Genomic DNA, 14,284 nt, shown 5'->3' with positions numbered 1-14,284 from the left:
TCCAATTGGAGTGGCAGCTGCTGGCCTATGCCACAGCCACAGCATTGTGGGATCTGAGCCACGTCTGCAACTTACACCACAGCTCACGGCAATGCTGGATCCTTAACCCACTGAGTGAGGCCAGGGATTGAACCCACATCCTCCTGGAAACTAGTTGGGTTCTTAACCTGCTGAGGTACAACAGGAACTCCTGCTGAACATATTTAAACATATTATAAAGTCCTTATCTACTAATTCCACCATCTTATTAACTCTAGACCTGTTTTTCCTAACCATTCTTTCCTCTAGTTTGGTGTACATTTCCCAGCTTCTTCATGTTTCAAGTATTTTGTTTGTTCATTTGCTGGACATTTGGATACAGTTGGGAAAGTCTAGATTGTTATCTCCTGTAACAGTAAGCACAGACTTTCTGGGGTTTCAACTGAATGTCCAAGGTGTTCAGTGAGGTCTGTCTAATATGGATAGTCAGAAATCCAGTATCTGTCAATGCTGTAAAACTGCCATAAGCTCTGTTGGGCTCATAGCCCTCCAACAGCTGTTTCCTGCCAGTTCTCTTAGAGTCTCACTTTGTGCATGCACACCTTAGCACTCAGCAAAAGACTTAAGGGAATTCTGTGAACATTTCACATCAGTGTTTCTTAAAGCTCCCTAAGTGATTCCAATGTACAGCCAAGATTAAGAACTACTGAGTATTAATTCTCTCATTGCGAAGGAGCCAGAAAAGATGCCCTTGTACCAAAGTAAATGCAAGCTCCTCAAGGTGGGCACTGGTCCTGGACAAAGTCATGAAAGATGTTGATAAAAGAGCTCTATACTGAAATGGTCCTAACTTGGGAGACATAAAGGAACAGAATCCAGGATAATCAATGAGACAAGTTTAGTGTACTTCCTGTCCTTTAAAAGGATTGCCTATGATAGCTTATTCTTGGTCTGTCTGAGTAGTCCTCTTTTAAGACTTTCTTATCACCTAGACCATAAAAACTTAGGTGATATCTGGTCAAAAAGAACTCCTGGTGCATTAAAGCCGTTAGGTGAAGGAATGTGGGTCAATCCTTGGTAAATCTCTCAGTTTTCAGGTTCTAAATTCAGAGGATATAAGAGGAATAAGATGTCACTCCTGCCCCCAAAGTAACTCCAAGTCTAGTGGAAATGCCAGTATACACAGAGGTAAATGAAATACATTTCAGACTGTGATAGGTCCATGGTATGGCAGAGATACATTCCGAGTCTTTTTAGGAACACAGATATGTCTAACTTTGAGTTTGAAAGGCTTCACAAAGGAATACCTTTTGACATGGGTCCCATTAAGGATGAGAACTGTGAGGGTGGTGAAGTGAAGAAGGGAAGGGTATCCTAGGCAAAGAGACCATTTGAAGGGAAAATAAATGGAATATTAGGGAAATTTGGTAAGTTCACTATGGAAAGATGAGGAATAGAAGTATACTTTACAGAAGAGCAGAAATAAGATGACTTAACTCTTCCCCATTAGCTAAGATGAACCAAATATAAGAAATAAGAATAACTTATGAACAGTTCCTGCTGATTTGTAATGAGTCTTACCTTCTTTGGGGCTGGAGTATATCCTTAGCAGAAGTTTAACAAAGGGGGGAACAAGGGGTGGGATGGATTGGGAATCTGGGGTTAGTAAATGCGAACTATTGCATTTGGAATGGATAAGCTGTATAGGACAGGGAACTGTATCAAATCCCTTGTGATGGAACATGCTGGAGGATAATGCAAAAAAAAAAAAAAGAATGTATATATATATATATATATATATATATATATATATATATATGTATAACCGGGTCACTTTGCTGTACAGCAGAAAGTGACAGAACATTCTAAATCAACTATAATAAAAAAAAAATTTTTTTTAAAAAGTTCTGCCATAAGTGGGGGAAATCTAAACAGAAAACTATAGGTATCTGACCACATGAATCTAATCTAAAGAATGTAACCTCCTTAAGTCTCACACTGCATTTCAGCATAAAACTGCGGAGAGTGAGCTTTGCACACGGTTAGTGATTGTTCTCATTGTTTTGTGTATGTACAGGCACCACAGAAAAGCAAAACACAATGAGTAGACTGGGAAGCTTAAGGATCAATAACACTTAGCCGCATGTGCTTTTGAGGTCTCCTCTGTAGCCACAGAAAGCATGAGTCTGAGGGCTGAGACTGGCATTTTCTGCATATCATGCCCCTGAGAAAGTGCTTTAAGTCCTCTGATCCTCAGTTTCCCTCCTCTACGAAATGGGCATGTTAATGCTTGCTCATCCTGCTGTCTCACTGGATTCTCAGGAAAAGACCAAATGACCTACTTTGTGGGGGGAAAAAAAAAAAGCCTTGTAAGGTTAGAGTCCAATTGTGATGCAAGGAGTTATTATAACTAATAATAAACAAAAAGAATGTGTGACAATGACCAGAATTTCCTGTTGAGACAACAACTTCAGGAGACCATTAAGAAAAGTAGGATGTTTGTTAATTCCACAATGAGAGTTATGCGCTGGTATTGTTTCAACAATCTCCAGGGAATAAAGGGTTTGATAGCAATAAAGAATGAGTCGATTTGTCCTAAAGATTCTTGTTTTCTTTAGAATCATTTCAATAGCTTTTTGTGCCTTATCAAGACTTTTCCTGACAATCCAGCCATGACCAATGAGAATTGCGTATCATTCAATTGATTTTTTTCCTTAAAAAAATTTATTTTGGCACGTGCTAATATTCATATAATTCAGGTCTATAATAAATATCCCACCTCCTCAAAGGCAGCCTTTAGGCACAATGCTGGGGCCTGAAGGAACATTGGTAACCATAGAAGTTTCTTCTACTAACCAAGAAAAGAGGGAAATTGGTGCCTGACCCCAAACCAGTCTCCCAGAACCCCCTCTTTCCCCTTCTGTCAGCTCAGGACAAGGGCTTTCATGTCTATACCATTTGGCATTTATAAATTTGTCAAAGAACTGTGTGGGCAAAGCCCTCTAAAGGATACACACTGCCCCTGAGAAACGCAACACAAGGACCTTTTCTTGTTGGGTGAGTGATGCCTGCTGGTGATTTTGATGACCTTTGGGATGTTATTTTCATGTCATGTCATCACACAGAGTAGCCGACTGCCCCTCCCCATATCCTGCCACAAAGAGCCTGTGGGTTCTGGTCCCTGATGGTGACCCAAAGCCTTGCACTGAAACTCTTCTCTTTCCAAATTTGCACTAAAATAATCAAACTACTATAAAAATGGGGAAAGTCTACATCACCACCAGAAACTTGGAAAGAACTCCTTCTTTGGCTGGAATTTTACAGCACTTCTCAAATGCCAAAGTGCACACAAATTACTCAGGGAGCCTGTAAATGCAGCTTCTGATTCAGTGGGTCTGGGATGGGGCCTAGGAACTTGCATTTCTAACAAATTCTCAGGTGATGCTGATATTGCTGGTCCCTGGATCACACTTTGAGGAGCAAGAAATCAGAAGACAAACATGAGCAGTTCTCCCAGAACTCAAAGGAAATGGTTAAAGAGATAAAAATTGTGAAAGAAGGTTCAAGAGAGAGCCAACAGCTGCAATAGAGCTTCTACATATAGAAGAAGAAAACAGAGGAGATAGAGGAAAAAAGGTTAAAGCTGCATGTATGTTCCAACTTTAGAAAAACATATTAATCTAATTCATCATATCAGTATAGAAAAGCTGAAACACCACATAATTTTTTATAGGTGACAACTTGAGAAAATTCAATAGTCTATCATCGAGAGAGAGAGAATATTTTCTTTCTTTCTGTCTTTCTCTCTGTCTTTCTTTCTTTCTTTTTCTCTCTTTCTTTCCTTCTTTCTTTCTTGTCTTTTAAGGCCACACCCGCAGCATATGGAGGTTCCCAGGCTAGGGGTCGAATCCGACTGTAGCTGCCGGCCCACGCCACAGCCACAGCAACGCCAGATCCGAGCCACATCTGCAACCTACACCACAGCTCATGGTGATGCTCACAGCAATGCCAGATCCTTAACCCACTGAGCGGGGCCAGGGATCGAAACTGCATCCTCATGGATACTAGTCAGATTCATTTCCCTGAGACAGGACAGGAACCCCAAGAGAGAGAATATTTTCCTAAAGAAACAAATGCACCCTATGCAAAATCAAAGCGAGCAGGATATTTACTGAACCATTCCACTCACATAAGTAACCAGAAGGTAACACTGTTCTACAAATCCTAACCCAGACAAGCAAATACAAAAATGAAATCCAGGTTATGTTCAGTTTTGTGTAATAATGGCTTAAAGAAAATAGATGTTCTTCTACTCTTGCCTCAGTTGGAGGGAGCAGACTAGTCTGGGGCAGCAGCAGGTTCTCCGCTCAGCCATCGTGGAAGTGGCTCTTCTACTGCAGCTCTGCTGTAGTTGTCACACATATCTGATGTCTCAGACTTCATGAATATTTAGTGTTTCCTTGGTCCTTACAACCTTTCCACCTGTGTTCAGCCCATACATGCTTTACTAACTTTATATATCTCACAGTGGCTCGCTTCTATTGTTCTCTAAGGCAGAATTTAAGCTTTTAAATAACATAGGAATACACATTACACAAAAAATATGTCATCTTAATAAGTCTAAACCAAAACAATAAACATATGATAATAACCAGGCATGATTTTATTTTATTTATTTATTTTTTTTTGTCTTTTGCCTTTTTTCAGGGCGGCACCTGTGGCATATGGAGGTTCCCATGCTGGGGGTCAAATCAGAGCTGTAGCTGCAGGCCTATGTCACAGCCACAGCAACGCCAGATCCGAGCCACTGACCTACACCATAGCTCACAGCAACGCCAGATCCTTAACCCACCGAGCGAGGCCAGGGATCTAACCTGCAACCTCATGGTTCCTAGTTGGATTTGTTTCCACTGCGCCACTATGGGAACTCCCCCTAGGCATGATTTTAAATGAATGATACTATAAACTCATCCTAACAAATATTAAATTGTATCATAAAGGGGTGAGAAATTTAAAGGTATGCTAGCAGCTAAAGAATCGACAGATCGGTGCAGAAAAGGAAGTTCAGAAACAGTCCCAACTACATATAAAAAGTTGTAAATGCTAAGGCTATTGTTTCCAAATCAATGAGAAAAAGATGTCCAGTGGTGTGACTCACTAACCATATGTGAAAATTAAACTTAGGTGCCTACCTCACGCCATTCAGAAACTCTAGATGAATTAAAGTTATAAATGTAAAAGTGAAAGCAGGAAACTATGACCAAAAAATACACGTGCATATTTAAATTATCTTGGGTTGGGAAAAACTCAAAGATGCAGCAAGATGAAACAAAAAATGAAAGTATCAATCAATTTGACTAAATTTTAAAGATCTATATAATTATTGAAAAAGGCCAAAAGGGAAATGGAATAATGAAGTAAGGAAGGTCTGATAAAGAACCAGGCTAGTCTATCAGGTTGGCTGAGATGGCAGGTCCCACCAAACTCACACTACATTTCTGCCTCTGTGCTAGCTGAAAGGTGATATGCAAATATAAATTTTCCTTGTTCAAAACGTATATGCTCAACATGGATGAACCTCAAAAACATTATGCTAAAATGAAAGAACACACACTTGATAGGCCACATGTCATAAGGTTCTTTTCAATGAAAAGTCTAGAATAAGCAGATCCATAGAGACAGAAGGCAGATTAGTGGTTGCTGGTGACTAAGTGGAGAGGAGGGATGGGGTATGACAGCTAATGTACGTACATGGGAGTTTTTCCCGGGGTGATGAAATATTCTGGAATTAGTGGTGACGGTTGCATAAACTTGTTACTAGACTAAAAACCATTAAATTCTACACTTTAAAGAGGCAGAGTTTATGGTATGTGAATTCTGTCTCAAGTTTTTTAAAAAGTATATACTGCAGAGCTCCCGTTGTGGCACAGCGGAAACAAATTCGACTAGGAACCAGAAGGTTGCAGGTTAGATCCCTAGCCTCGCTCAGTGGGTTAAGGATCCGGCGTTGCCGTGAGCTGTGGTGTAGGTCACAGAGGTGGCTTGGACCTGGCATTGCTGTGGCTGTGGCGTAGGCTGGCCGCAACAGCTCCAATTTGACCCCTAGACTGGGAACTTCCATATGCTGCAAGTGTGGCTCTAAAAAGACAGAAAGAAAGAAAAAAAAGTATATACTGCAATTCACTACCAAGAGGAGTGGGTTGAGTTCTCTTTAACTGACCCTGTTATGGGCTCTACAACATAGAGAGTTAAAAGAACTCCCTTAGGGTATCCTTAAGATCAGGTGCCTGAATAAGACTCACTTAAGGGATCTTTACATCCTGATGGCCAGGGTGGGCTACCCAGGGACATGCCTCCTGACTTATGATGCTGGCCCCAGAGAGGGCCTCCCCCATTTGGATAAGCCAGTCTATACACCTACTACCAGGTTATATCCAGCCATACACCCTCCAAACAAGTAAAAAAAAACCTCTGCTTTTCATTTACAAATTTGAGCAAGGATGTGCTCAACTTCCAGTGGGCGGATTTGGCCCTCTGTGGTTTCAGAGCAATTCTGAGTTTTGGTTCCTAAACCATGGCCTTGAACACACAAGACTGGGATCATCTCCCAGAACTCCATCCATATCACTTTCCAGCAACTCTGTGTCAGTGGGCTTTTGGTCAACCCGAAAACATGTAAGTTGCAGACTTGGCATATCAGAGCCAGAAGGAACATCAGAGAATAATCAGCCTTATCACCCTAACTCCTGCCGCCTCAATCACTATATAATGGATGAGGTCCAGAAAGGAGTCACTCCTGGATCACCCAACAATAAATGAAGAAACTGGAATTCAATGAAATTTCTGTGTCTCTGTCTCCAAAGCACATGTGGTTGTACATCCAATTATTTCTGTTGCAATACTGGCCTTAGCAATTCCACTTCCAATTAAATAGTCTCCCACTCAGGGAAAGGAGAAGGAAATAGCACAAGACCAGCATCAGGACAAGGGTCTTAACCCTTTAAGGATGCTCCTGACCATGTTAGTAATTTGAAAGCCATGCTTAGGACAACTTTCTCAGGCAGACACTGCCGAGAACGTGCACCTTCTCCAAGTTTCCTATGACTACATAAACGTATCCTTGCCCGTAGGTGGAAAGAGTAGGAGGGACTTACCCATCTGCAGAGCAGATTTTATAGTCTTATAAAATACTGTAGCAGAAAGGAAACATCCTTCCTCCCCATCTTCCCGATCAATGCAGAAGTTTCTCCTCTGATGTCAAGTGCCTTTCTACCCATTCACTCATTCATTCAACCAACCAAGTCCTTCAGTATCTACAGGGTGCCTGGTCTGGTTCTGACACTGAGGCATGGAAATGGGTCAAGCATACACCTGCCTTTAAGGGGTTCCCAGTCTACTGGGAGATGCTCCTATATAACCAGCCCTCAGGGGAGAGGAAGGCTAGAGTCAGAGAGTTTGTGCAGAGCGCCATAGAGACACAGGCGGGGTCATGATCCTGGTTTAGGGTTCAGGAAGTCTTCATCATGTTGATGCCATTTAAGCTGCATCTTGAAAGTCTTCAAATGGCAGAGGAAGGGGAAAACTTTTCTAACACAAGGAACAAATGAACACAGGTGAAAAGCATGGAGGTGGGTGGTGTGTTTGGGAAAGGGACCAGGGTGTCTGGAATGTAGTCCCTGGAGCTGTGTCATGTTGGCCTATGCTCACTGAGTCTCCATCACTAAAATATGGGTTTCTTGGGGTAAGCTAGGGACTGTGCACCATCTCCTTCCGAATTTCCAGCACCTATTCAGAACTCAGCAATTTTTTTCCAAGTGAATGAAGAAGAGAAAAGAAGAATTAACTTATATTAGGCACAAAATATGTAGGAGGCATTGTATTGAGTGCTTTCCATACATGAAATGATGTCATGCTCACATAAACCTTATGAATTTGGTACTATTATTGTTAATCTTATTATTATTACCGGCCTTTAACAAGTGGGATGACTAAAGCGTAGAGACATGAAATGACTTGCCCAAGATTACACAGTTAGTAAGAGGTCTATCTGGCCTTCAAACCCAGACCTCTGCCAGATAAATGTATTTTCCTGCTTCGTGTCTGTTTCCCCACTACCCTAAAGGCCAAATGTGCATCCCTGGAGTTTTCTCTCTTAACAGCTGCTCTCTCACTGTAGTGAGGATGGATGCTGGAAGAAGGAGACGGGGGCCCGGGGGTAAAGAGCCTTGACTACCAGGTCAGGATCCTGGATTCCATCTTAAAGATGATGGAAGGTTTAACATAAGCCATCAGACGTGCTCGGGGTCCTTTCAATACTTAGCATAAGCCTCACCATAGACTTAGAAGGGGAAGCGGGGAGTTCCCGTCATGGCGCAGCGGAAACAAATCTGACTAGGAACTATGAGGTTGCGGGTTCAATCCCAGGCCTCGTTCAGTGGGTTAAGGATCCGGCGTTGCCATGAGGTGTGGTGTAGGTCACAGACATGGTCGGATCTGGCATTGCTGTGGCTGTGGTGTAGGCTGGCAGCTATAGCTCTGATTAGACCCCTACCCTGGGAACCTACATATGCCGTGGGCGCCTAAAATGCAAAAGAAAAAGGAGGGGGGACAGAAGTTAAAATTTCTTTGCTCTGTGTCAAGAGGGACCAAGCAGATATCTGAGAAGGGGCAAGTGGGACAAAAGCCCTAAAGGGTTAAGGCTTCCTCCACAAACATCTGGCTCTTTTCTGTGCTCTAAATTTGGAACAACTAGCTCTCCACTTCCTCCTAATCAAGATAAGGCCAGGGTCGAGAATCCAGGCAATTGTGCTAGGTCATTTAATTGCCTTCCTCTTGAAAACCTTGAGCCAGCCATAGGGAAATTCTCTGGCCAAGGCAAAGAATAAAGGTCAATGCCATGTCGCATCCTGATGCCTTTTACAGACCCCAGGAGCCACAGGAGAAATCAATTCCAGTCAAAGGAGTTGTGATATTCTCTTAACAAGTAGAGCCAATATTTTAAGATTCTCCAGGTCATGGAAAAAAATACACTAAGAACATCGAAACAATGCCAAGCAGCCTCTGACAGCAAGAAATTTACTTCTCATTGTTGTCTAAATAAAACCAGCCTAATTCAATCAGGGGCTACACTCCTTAACCCACCATAAAATGATCTATTATGAAGTATTAGTGGGGAAAATAAGATTACCAGTTATTCCTACTTGTCTTGGCTGCCCACAATATTGCTATTAACCGTGCTTTCTTTTTTCAGATTTTTTTTCCTGACTATAAAAGTACTACATAGTCATTGTTGAAATCTTGAAAAATAAAGAAATAAAAATCTCTGGAACACACCATTAACAACTCATTTTTTTCTAGCAAACATTGAGATCACACTGTATATAAAAATTCATATTCTCCTTTCATTTAGCATTTATGAGTAGCTTCATCCTATATACCCAATATTCTTCAAATACTTCATTTTCATCACTTATTATCAGATTGATAAGTGTGGATGTGCCATAGTTATTTCACTAATCATCAGCCTGTGGACATTCAGGCTGTTTCCTGTCTTTGGATTTTATAAATGAATGAGCAAAAAAGGTCCTGACACAAATACCTTTGTCCAACTCTCTAAGGGTTTCTTTTTGAAGTAAAATTATTAAACCAAAGCGTGTGAAAAACTTAAAGTTCTTGATAGAGATTGCCAAATTGTCTTCTATTTATTCAACAAATATTAATTTGGTACCTAATGCCAAGCATGGTTCTGGGCACTAGAGAAATCACAGAGAATAAGAGACCAAATTTCTGCCCTGCAGAACTCTCTTTTAATATGGTACCAACTTATCTGCCCACCAGCCATGTATGAGAATGCCTGGTTCCTTATCTCCTCACCAAAATGATGCTCTTTTAAGAATCAGCTTTGGGGGCGTTCTTCTTGTGGCTCAGTGGAAAACGAATCTGACTAGTATCCATGAGGACACAGGTTCGATCCCTGGCCTCACTCAGTGGGTTAAGGATCTACTGTTGACATGAGCTGTGGTATAGGTTGCAGATCTTGGTGTTGCTATGGCTGTGGTGTAGGCAAGTGGCTATAACTCTGATTTGACCCTTAGCCTCGGAAACTCCATATGCTGTGGTTCAACCCTAAAAAGAAAGAAAAAAAAAAAGAACCAACTTTGCGTAACCTAATAGTCAAAAACAATGTTCTTTCAGCTACTATTTTAATTTGCTATTTTCTGATTAACATACTTTCTCATAGATGTAGCCATCATCTCCATTTGCAGGCGTGAATTGCCTGAGCATGATCTTTTATGTATTAAGACATTTGCCTCTTCTCTTGGCAAAAGCTTTTAATACACTCTGGAGGTTAACTTGCTGCCTGCCTGCCATATTTTACACATCTTTTTCATTTGCATGCTGGGTATCCATGATACTTTCTAACTTCATCTAGCAAATCTGAAGTACCTCTCAGGCATGGGGGATGGAGCCACGTGGTCCCTGGTGGCATTGGCAGCTCCGCGGGGGAGACAACCTGCTCCATGAGAGAATGAGGCAAGGAAGTGAGGGACAGTGTGCAAGGACCCCTATAGTGACTGAGGGGTGGCAGGTGTATTAGGGAGGGCTCTCAAGAGGCAGAGGCAGATGGGGGGAAAAAACCTATAGGGAGAGAAGGAAGCAGAACAGAGCAAGGATGTGCTCTCCAGTGAAATCTATCTCCCTCCTGATCTGAAGCTGGCTCAGGAAGATAAAGTGCACAGTAGAGTTTCTCTCCTTGAGGCCTTTGGTGAATCAGTCCACCAAGTCAGACTGTGGTTATGAGATGTTTGTGGAGGGTGGGGGCCTCCCCAGAAGAGGTAACTGTGGGTGTCAGTGGTCAGTGCTGCTAAAGCTGGAGATGGGTGCAGGAGAACTGGCAAAGGGGTCTGGGGTGGGGGTAGGCAGAACTGATGGTGTGTCCTACACACGTCAGAGAAGCAGAAAGGCAAGGGTGGCAGGAGCACTGTGGGGAGAGCAGCCTGAGAGGTTTGTGGTTAGCAGACATCAGTGTGGCTTCAGGGTGCAGGATGGACTGCAGGGGTCCAGGAACAACCGAGTGAGTTTGGGGCATGCAAAACACATGATCCTCCAGCTTAAAGAGTCACCGTGACCATGATTAGCATGCCAAAGAGAAATCCTGTAATATAGAAACCCGATTAACATTGTTCAAATCCACATTACCCAAGAACTCACAGAGAAGCAGATGAATAGAAAGGACAGCATAACAAAATTAAGGGGCAAGTCCAGGTGAGGGATAGGGGCTTAGACTATGGGGGTCCAGAACTGCAGGGACGTGGAGGTACTAAAAACATATTTAGGAATTAAAAACCACAGGGCTGACTTGAACACTGGCTATGGAGCAAGAGAGAGGAAATGTCAAGGGCTAGATTTCTAATTTGGCTGCTGGGTGGTGACACATCATTCCTGGAGAAGGACTGGGTCTGAGATCAAGCAGAAGGCTGGGGATGGGGGGTGGGAAGAGGACCGTGCATTTGCAAATAAATGCTACCCTTAGACATTTTAAGTTAATAAATGGCAGCAAAATGTAAGGCCGTGGGAAGAACCCTGGACTAAAGACTTGGGTTGTCCATCCAGTTCTACCAACAAGTAATTCTATACCCCTGAGAAGATCCCTTCATCCCAGCGAGCCTCAGTTTCCCTATCTGAAAAACAGAAATAAGAAGTCCTATTCTAACTACTTCCCACCTTTGTCATTTTGATAAAATAAAATGATAGAACTAAAAGAATAGATACACAGCAAGAACCTACCATATAGCACAGGGAACTATGTTCAAATCTTATGATATAACAGAAAAGAATCTGAAATATAATATATAAATATATGTAAATGTATGTATATTACTGAATCACTTTGCTGTATAGCGAAAATTAACCCAAGATTGTAAATCAACTATACTTCAAAAATCATTTTTTTAAATGTGTACTAAATTGTAGTCTGCAACCCAAACACAAGAGTATTATGGCGATTATCACCAGCAGTCGTTAGAGGGCGCCTCAGCCACAACACCCCAAGGGATTAAGTCAGAGCAAGGCAAGTGGTGAACAGACCTAGAGACATAAATCTAGGGGTTGGCTATGTTATAAAACCAATTACAGTGAGTTCCCATTGTGGTGCAGCGGAAGTGAATACAACTAGTATCCATGAGGATGCAGGTTTGATCCCTGGCCTTGCTCAGTGGGTTGGAGCAGATCCAGAGTTGCTGTGGCTGTTTTGTAGGCTGGCAACTACAGCTCTGTTTCAACCCCTAGCCTAGAAACTTCCATATGCTGTGGGTGCAGCCCTGGAAACAAACAAACAAGCAATTACACAGATTCACTTAATGAGAATCCTTCTGATTTTTTTTTTCAAGCAGGAACTCTTTTCCTCTGTCATTGTGTCTCTCCCTCTCTCCCCTACTCACCCAGTGCTTTCTACCAGGGTCACCCCACCCCCATCAAAACCTGTTCTCGGAGTTCCCATAGTGGCTGCAGCGGAAATGAATCCGACTAGGAGCCATGAGGTTGCGGGTTCGATCCCTGGCCTTGCTCAATGGGTTAAGGATCCAGCCTTGCCGTGAGCTGTGGTGTAGGCCAGCGGCTACAGCTCAGATTTAGACCCCTAGCCTGGAAACCTCCATATGCCGCAGGTGCGGCCCTAAAAGGACAAAAGACAAAAAAAACAAAACAAAAAAAACCAAAAAACCTGCTCTCAAGAATTCACCCACTGATTGGCATTAAATAGAAAGTGCCAATAAAGCCTGAAGTATTTACTTCCCAGGGCATGTGCCCCTCCTCAGCAGAGAATCAAATCCTCTGCCGGGGGCGGGGGAGGATGGGGGGATGGCTTTTGAATGGTTAAAAGAGCAAGCACACAGAGAGAGGGACTGAAGAAACAAGCCAGTCACAAAAGGACAAGTATTTGTAGGACTCTGCTTCTGTGACAGAGCTCGCGTAGGCAAAGTCACAGAGACAGAAAGCAGAATGGGGGTTGCCAGGGCCTGGGGGCGGGGATGATGGAGAGCTAGCGATGGATGGGGACAGAGTTTCAGTTTTGCAAGATGACAAGAGTTTTGGAGATGAAGGGTGGTGGTGGTTGCACAACAGTGTGAACAATGTCACTGAACAGTACACTTATAAGTGGTTAGGGTGATAAATGTCATGTATATTTTACCATAATGAGAACAAAAGGGGTATTGAGGAGGTCCAGGGTCACATCATTACGCATTTGTCAAAACCCATAGAATGTACAACACCAATGTAAACTATGGGCTCTGGATGATCATGATGTGTCAGGGTGGGTTCCTCCGCTCAAACAAATACATTGCGGACCCGTGAGTGACGTGGGGGTCAGGGTTGCCAACCCGCTGCATAGTTGAAAATCCAAGTATAATTTATAGTCAGCTCCTCCATAGCCCTGGTTCCACATCTGGTGAGCCTATAGTACAGTAGTATTTCCTACTGGAAAAATTCGACTGTAAGTGGGTCTATATAGTTCAACACCATATTGTTCAAGGGTCAACTGCGTAACTCTAGTGCCTGGTGCTGACAGTGAGGGAGGCTGTGCATGTGTAGGGGCCACAAGGGGTACATGAGAAATACCTCAGTATCCTCCGCTCAATTATGCTGTGCATCTAGAACTGCTATATATATATATATACATATGGCATTTTTAGGGCCACACTTGAGGCATATGCAGGTTCCCAGGCTAGGGGTCTAATCAGAGCTGTAGCTGCCGGCCTATACCACAGCAATGCGTGATCCGAGCTGCGTCTGTGACCTACACCACAGCTCACAGCAACACTGGATTCTTAATTCACTGAGCAAGGCCAGGGATCACACCTGCATCCTCATGGATGCTAGTCAGATTTGTTTCCGCTGAGCCATGATGGGAATTTAAAAGTATTTTTAAGAGTTCCCGTCGTGACTCAGTGGTTAACGAATCCGACTAAGAACCATGAGCTTGTGGGTTCGATCCCTGGCCTTGCTCAGTGGGTTAAGGATCCGGCGTTGCCATGAGCTGTGGTGTGGGTTGCAGATGCGGCTCGGATCCTGCGTTGCTGTGGCTCTGGCGTAGGCTTGGCAGCTACAGCTCCAATTAGACCCCTAGCCTGGGAACCTCCATATGCCCAGGGTGTGGCCCTAAAAAAGACAAAAAAAAAGGTATTTTTAAAATAATCATCACAATAACGAGATATGGGAGCTTGTTTGTTCTGATGCTCAGGCAGTCACCCCACAGATGGAGCCTACTACCCACCCCCCAAAACCTTGCACAGCCCTGCCCAAGCTT

The sequence above is a fragment of the Phacochoerus africanus genome, chromosome 2, assembly GCF_016906955.1.
Source record: "Phacochoerus africanus isolate WHEZ1 chromosome 2, ROS_Pafr_v1, whole genome shotgun sequence".
Classification (NCBI taxonomy): Eukaryota; Metazoa; Chordata; class Mammalia; order Artiodactyla; family Suidae; genus Phacochoerus; species Phacochoerus africanus.
The sequence above is the reverse complement of the archived record's forward strand: the minus strand, read 5'-3'. Positions refer to the sequence as shown.